The sequence below is a fragment of the Ambystoma mexicanum genome, chromosome 7q (assembly GCF_040938575.1).
Source record: "Ambystoma mexicanum isolate Mex_15411 chromosome 7q, UKY_AmexF1_1, whole genome shotgun sequence".
Taxonomy (NCBI): Eukaryota; Metazoa; Chordata; class Amphibia; order Caudata; family Ambystomatidae; genus Ambystoma; species Ambystoma mexicanum.
Window position 1 is genome coordinate 871,304,873 of NC_090941.1, and position 7,856 is coordinate 871,312,728.

The following is a 7,856-nucleotide window of genomic DNA, read 5'->3' on the forward strand; positions in this document are numbered from 1 at the left end:
CACGGGGCATGACCAGGGGGTGGGGGGCAACAGGAGAGAGACACGGGGCATGAGGGGGGGTGGGGGGTAACAGGAGAGAGACACGGGGCATGAGCGGGGGTATGGGTAACAGGAGAGAGACTCGGGGCATGAGCGGGTGGTGGGGGGCAACAGCAGGGAGACACGGAGCATGACCGGGGGTGGGGGTCAACAGGAGAGAGACACGGGGCATGAGAGGGGGGTGGGGGTAACAGGAGAGAGACACGGGGCATGAGCGAGGGTGGGAGGCAACATGAGAGAGACACAGGGCATGAGCGGGGGTGGGGGGCAACAGCAGGGAGACACGGGGCATGAGCGGGGGTGGGGGGAACACGAGGGAGACACGGGGCATGAGAGGGGGGTGGGAGGTAACAGGAGACAGACACGGGGCATGAGCGGGGGGTTGGGAGCAACAGCAGGGAGACATGGGGCATGACTGGGGGTGGGGGGGTGGGGGGCAACAGAAGGGAGAAACGGGGCATGACCGGGGGGTGGGAGGTAACATGAGAGAGACACGGGGCATGAGAGGGGGGTGAGGGGTAACAGGAGAGAGACACGGGGCACGAGAGGGGGGTGGGGGTAACAGCAGAGAGACACGGGGCATGAGCGGGGGTTGGGGGGCAACAGGAGAGAGACACGGGGCATGACCGGGGGGTGGGGGCGACACTTGAGAGACACGGGGCATGAGTGAGGGGTGGGGGGTAACAGGAGACAGACACGGGGCATGAGCGGGGGTGGGAGGCAACAGCAGGGAGACACGGGGCATGAGTGGGGGGAAAACGAGGGAGACACGGGGCATGAGCGGGGTGTGGGGGGTAACAGAAGAGAGACACGGGACATGAGCAGGGGGTGGGGGGCAAAAGGAGGGAGACACAGGGCATGACCGGGGGTGGGGGGCAACAGGGAGACACAGGGCATGGCTGGGGGGTCGGGGCAACAGGAGAGGGACTCAGGGCTTGACCTTGGGGTGGGGGGCAACAGGAGAGAGACACGGGGCATGAGAGGGGGGTGGGGGGTAACAGGAGAGAGACAGGGGGCATAAGCGGGGGACGGGGGCAACAGCAGGGAGACACGGGGTATGAGCAGGGGGTGGGGGAACACAAGGGAGACACGGGGCATGAGCAGGGGTGTGGGGGTAACAGGAGAGAGACACGGGGCATGAGCGAGGGTGGGAGGCAACATGAGAGAGACACAGGGCATGAGCGGGGGTGGGGGGCAACAGCAGGGAGACACGGGGCATGAGCGGGGGTGGGGGGAACACGAGGGAGACACGGGGCATGAGAGGGGGGTGGGAGGTAACAGGAGACAGACACGGGGCATGAGCGGGGGGTTGGGAGCAACAGCAGGGAGACATGGGGCATGACTGGGGGTGGGGGGGTGGGGGGCAACAGAAGGGAGAAACGGGGCATGACCGGGGGGTGGGAGGTAACATGAGAGAGACACGGGGCATGAGAGGGGGGTGAGGGGTAACAGGAGAGAGACACGGGGCACGAGAGGGGGGTGGGGGTAACAGCAGAGAGACACGGGGCATGAGCGGGGGTTGGGGGGCAACAGGAGAGAGACACGGGGCATGACCGGGGGGTGGGGGCGACACTTGAGAGACACGGGGCATGAGTGAGGGGTGGGGGGTAACAGGAGACAGACACGGGGCATGAGCGGGGGTGGGAGGCAACAGCAGGGAGACACGGGGCATGAGTGGGGGGAAAACGAGGGAGACACGGGGCATGAGCGGGGTGTGGGGGGTAACAGAAGAGAGACACGGGACATGAGCAGGGGGTGGGGGGCAAAAGGAGGGAGACACAGGGCATGACCGGGGGTGGGGGGCAACAGGGAGACACAGGGCATGGCTGGGGGGTCGGGGCAACAGGAGAGGGACTCAGGGCTTGACCTTGGGGTGGGGGGCAACAGGAGAGAGACACGGGGCATGAGAGGGGGGTGGGGGGTAACAGGAGAGAGACAGGGGGCATAAGCGGGGGACGGGGGCAACAGCAGGGAGACACGGGGTATGAGCAGGGGGTGGGGGAACACAAGGGAGACACGGGGCATGAGCAGGGGTGTGGGGGTAACAGGAGAGAGACACGGGGCATGAGCGGGTTTGTGAGGGGCAACAGCAGGGAGACACGGGGCATGAGTGGGGGTGGGTGGTAACAGGAGAGACACGAGGCAAGAACGGGGGGTGGGGGGCAACAGCAAGGAGACACGGGGCATGACTGGGGGGTGGGGGTAAAAGGAAAGAGACACAGGGGATGAGAGGGGGGCGGGGGAGTAACAAGAGAGAGACACGGGGCATGAGTGGGGGGTGGGGGGGCAACAGCAGGGAGACGCGGGCATGAGTGGGGGGTGGGAGGCAACAGCAGGGAGACACGGGGCATGAGCAGGGGGTGGGGGTTAACAGGAGAGAGACATGGGGCCTGAGCTGGGGTGGGGGGCAACAGGAGAGGGACTCAGGGCTTGACCTTGGGGTGGGGGGCAATAGGAGAGAGACACGGGGCATGAGAGGGGGGTGGGGGGTAACAGGAGAGAGACAGGGGGCATGAGCGGGGGTCAGGGGCAACAGCAGGGAGACACGGGGCATGAGCAGGGGGTGGGGGGAACACAAGGGAGACACGGGGCATGAGCAGGGGTGTGGGGGTAACAGGAGAGAGACACGGGGCATGAGCGGGTTGTGAGGGGCAACAGCAGGGAGACACGGGGCATGAGTGGGGCGGGGGGGTAACAGGAGAGACACGAGGCATGAACGGGCGGTGGGGGGCAACAGCAGGGAGACACGGGGCATGACTGTGGGGTGGGGGTAAAATGAAAGAGATACGGGGCATGAGTGGGGTTGAGGGTAACAGGAGAGCGACTCGGGCATGAGCAGGGGGTGGGGGGCAACAGCAGGGAGAGACGGGGCATGGCCGGGGGTGGGGGGCAACATGAGAGAGACACTGAGCATGAGAGGGGGGTGAGGGTAACAGGAGAGAGACACGGGGCATGAGCTGGGGGTGGGGGGAACACGAGGGAGACACGGGGCATGAGAGGGGGGTGGGGGGTAACAGGAGAGAGACATGGGGCATGAGCGGAGGGTGGGGGGGTGACAGGATAGAGACACGGGGCATAAGAGGGGGTGGGTGGAAACTGCAGGGAGACATGGGGCATGAGCAGGGGCTGGGGGCAACAGCAGTGAGATACGGGGCATGAGCGGAGGGTGGGGGCAACAGCAGGGAGACACGGGGCATGAGCGGGATGGGGGAACACGAGGGAGATGCGGGGCATGAGCGGGGGTGGGGGTTAACAGGAGAGAGACACGGGGCATGAGCAGGGGGTGGGGGGCAACAGGAGAGAGACACGGGACATGAGCAGGGGGTAACAGGAGAGAGACACGGGGCATGAGCGGGGGGTGGGGGGGTAACAGGAGAGAGACACGGGGCATGACTGGGAGATGGGGGCAACGGGAGAGAGACACGGGGCTTGACCGGGGGGTGGGAGGCAACAGGAGAGAGACACGGGGCAAGAGAGGGGGGTGGGGGGTAACAGGAGAGAGACATGGGGCATGAGCAGGGGGGTAACAGGAGAGAGACACGGGGCATGAGAGGGGGTGGGGGGGTAACAGGAGAGAGACACGGGGCATGAGCGGGGATATGGGTAACAGAAGAGAGACTCGGGGCATGAGCGGGGGGTGGGGGGTAACAGCAGGGAGACACGGAGCATGACCGGGGGTGGGGGTCAACAGGAGAGAGACACGGGGCATGAGAGGGGGGTGGGGGTAACAGGAGAGAGACACGGGGCATGAGCGAGGGTGGGGGGCAACATGAGAGAGACACAGGGCATGAGCGGGGGTGGGGGGCAACAGCAGGGAGACACGGGGCATGAGCGGGGGTGGGGGGAACACGAGGGAGACACGGGGCATGAGAGGGGGGTGGGAGGTAACAGGAGACAGACACGGGGCATGAGCGGGGGGTTGGGAGCAACAGCAGGGAGACATGGGGCATGACTGGGGGTGGGGGGCAACAGAAGGGAGACACGGGGCATGACCGGGGGGTGGGAGGTAACATGAGAGAGACACGGGGCATGAGAGGGGGATGAGGGGTAACAGGAGAGAGACACCGGGCACGAGAGGGGGGTGGGGGTAACAGCAGAGAGACACGGGGCATGAGCGGGGGTTGGGGGGCAACAGGAGGGAGACACGGGGCATGACCGGGGGGTGGGGGCGACACGAGAGAGACACGGGACATGAGTGAGGGGTGGGGGGTAACAGGAGACAGACATGGGGCATGAGCGGGGGTGGGAGGCAACAGCAGGGAGACACGGGGCATGAGTGGGGGGAAAACGAGGGAGACACGGGGCATGAGCGGGAGGTGGGGGGTAACAGAAGAGAGACACGGGACATGAGCCGCAGGCAAAAGGAGGGAGACACAGGGCATGACCGGGGGGTGGGGGGCAACAAGGAGACACAGGGCATGGCTGGGGGGTCGGGGCAACAGGAGAGGAACTCAGGGCTTGACCTTGGGGTGGGGGGCAACAGGAGAGAGACACGGGGCATGAGAGGGGTGGGGGTAACAGGAGAGAGACAGGGGGCATGAGCGGGGGTCGGGGGCAACAGCAGGGAGACACGGGGCATGAGCGGGGGGTGGAGGAACACAAGGGAGACACGGGGCATGAGCAGGGGTGTGGGGGTAACATGAGAGAGACACGGGGCATGAGCGGGTTGTGAGGGGCAACAGCAGGGAGACACGGGGCATGAGTGGGGGTGGGGGGGAACAGGAGAGACACGAGGCAAGAACGGGGGGTGGGGGGCAACAGCAGGGAGACACGGGGCATGACTGGGGGGTGGGGGGTAAAAGGAAAGAGACACAGGGCATGAGAGGGGGGCGGGGGGTTAACAAGAGAGAGACACGGGGCATGAGTGGGGGGTGGGGGGGCAACAGCAGGGAGACGGGGGCATGAGTGGGGGGTGGGAGTCAACAGCAGGGAGACACGGGGCATGAGCAGGGGGTGGGGGTTAACAGGAGATATACACGGGGCCTGGGCGGGGGTGGGGGGCATTAGGAGGGAGACACAGGGCATGACCGGGGGGTCGGGGGCAACAGGGAGACACAGGGCATGGCTGGGGGGTCGGGGCAACAGGAGAGGGACTCAGGGCTTGACCTTGGGGTGAGGGGCAATAGGAGAGAGACACGGGGCATGAGAGGGGGTGGGGGGCAACAGGAGAGAGACAGGGGGCATGAGCGGGGGTCGGGGGCAACAGCAGGGAGACACGGGGCATGAGCGGGGGGTGGGGGGAACACAAGGGAGATACGGGGCATGAGCAGGGGTGTGGGGGTACCAGGAGAGAGACACGGGGCATGAGCGGGTTGTGAGGGGCAACAGCAGGGAGACACGTGCATGAGTGGGGGTGGGGGGTAACAGAAGAGACACGAGGCATGAACGGGGGGTGGGGGGCAACAGCAGGGAGACACGGGGCATGACTGGGGGGTGGGGGTAAAAGGAAAGAGACACAGGGCATGAGAGGGGGGTGGGGGGGTAACAAGAGAGAGACACAGGGCATGAGTCGGGGGTGGGGGGCAACAGCAGGGAGACACGGGCATGAGTGGGGGGTGGGAGGCAACAGCAGGGAGACACGGGGCATGAGCAGGGGGTGGGGGTTAACAGGAGAGAGACAAGGGGCATGAGCGGGGTTGGGGGGCAACAGCAGGAAGACACGGGGCTTGAGCAGGGGTTGGGGGGCAACAGGAGAGAGACACGGGGCATGAGCGGGGGGTGGGGGGTAACAGGAGAGAGACACGGGGAATGAAAGGGGGGTGGGGGGTTAACAGGAGAGAGACACGGGGCATGAGCGGGGTTGAGGATAACAGGAGAGAGACTCGGGCATGAGCAGGGGGTGGGGGGCAACAGCAGGGAGAGATGGGGCATGACCGGGGGTGTGGGGCAACATGAGAGAGACACTGGGCATGAGAGGGGGGTGAGGGTAACAGGAGAGAGACACGGGGCATGAGCCGGGGGTGGGGGGCAACATAAGAGAGACACGGGGCATGAGGGGTGTGGGGGGCAATAGCAGGGAGACACGGGGCATGAGCGGGGATGGGGGGAACACGAGGGAGACATGGGGCATGAGCGGGGGGTCGGAGTTAACAGGAGAGAGACATGGGGCATGAGCGGGGGGTAGGGGGCAACAGGAGAGAGACACGGGGCATGAGCGGGCAGTGGGGGGCAACAGCAGGGAGACACGGGGCATGACCAGGGGGTGGGGGGCAACAGGAGAGAGACACAGGGCATGAGGGGGGGTGGGGGTAACAGGAGAGAGACACGGGGCATGAGCGGGGGTATGGGTAACAGGAGAGAGATTCGGGGCATGAGCGGGGGGTGGGGGGCAACAGCAGGGAGACACGGAGCATGACCGGGGGTGGGGGTCAACAGGAGAGAGACACGGGGCATGAGAGGGGGGTGGGGGTAACAGGAGAGAGACACGGGGCATGAGCGAGGGTGGGGGGCAACATGAGAGAGACACAGGGCATGAGCGGGGGTGAGGGGCAACAGCAGGGAGACACGGGACATGAGCAGGGGTGGGGGGAACACGAGGGAGACACGGGGCATGAGAGGGGGGATGGGAGGTAACAGGAGACAGACACGGGGCATGAGCGGGGGGTTGGGAGCAACAGCAGGGAGACATGGGGCATGACTGGGGGTGGGGGGCAACAGAAGGGAGACACGGGGCATGACCGGGGGGTGGGAGGTAACATGAGAGAGACACGGGGCATGAGAGGGGGGTGAGGGGTAACAGGAGAGAGACACGGGGCACGAGAGGGGGATGGGGGTAACAGCAGAGAGACACGGGGCATGAGCGGGGGTTGGGGGGCAAAAGGAGAGAGACACGGGGCATGACCGGGGCGTGGGGGCGACACTTGAGAGACACGGGGCATGAGTGAGGGGTGGGGGTAACAGGAGACAGACACGGGGCATGAGCGGGGGTGGGAGGCAACAGCAGGGAGACACGGGGCATGAGTGGGGGGAAAACGAGGGAGACACGGGGCATGAGCGGGGGGTGGGGGGTAACAGAAGAGAGACACGGGACATGAGCAGGGGGTGGGGGGCAAAAGGAGGGAGACACAGGGCATGACCGGGGGTAGGGGGCAACAGGGAGACACAGGGCATGGCTGGGGGGTCGGGGCAACAGGAGAGGGACTCAGGGCTTGACCTTGGGGTGGGGGGCAACAGGAGAGAGACACGGGGCATGAGAGGGGGGTGGGGGGTAACAGGAGAGAGACAGGGGGCATAAGCGGGGGACGGGGGCAACAGCAGGGAGACACGGGGCATGAGCAGGGGGTGGGGGAACACAAGGGAGACACGGGGCATGAGCAGGGGTGTGGGGGTAACAGGAGAGAGACACGGGGCATGAGCGGGTTTGTGAGGGGCAACAGCAGGGAGACACGGGGCATGAGTGGGGGTGGGTGGTAACAGGAGAGACACGAGGCATGAACGGGGGGTGGGGGGCAACAGCAGGGAGACACGGGGCATGACTGGGGGGTGGGGGTAAAAGGAAAGAGACACAGGGCATGAGAGGGGGGCGGGGGGGTAACAAGAGAGAGACACGGGGCATGAGTGGGGGGTGGGGGGGCAACAGCAGGGAGACGCGGGCATGAGTGGGGGGTGGGAGGCAACAGCAGGGAGACACGGGGCATGAGCAGGGGGTGGGGGTTAACAGGAGAGAGACACGGGGCCTGAGCTGGGGTGGGGGGCAACAGGAGAGGGACTCAGGGCTTGACCTTGGGGTGGTTGGGGTGGGGGGCAATAGGAGAGAGACACGGGGCATGAGAGGGGGGTGGGGGGTAACAGGAGAGAGACAGGGGGCACGAGCGGGG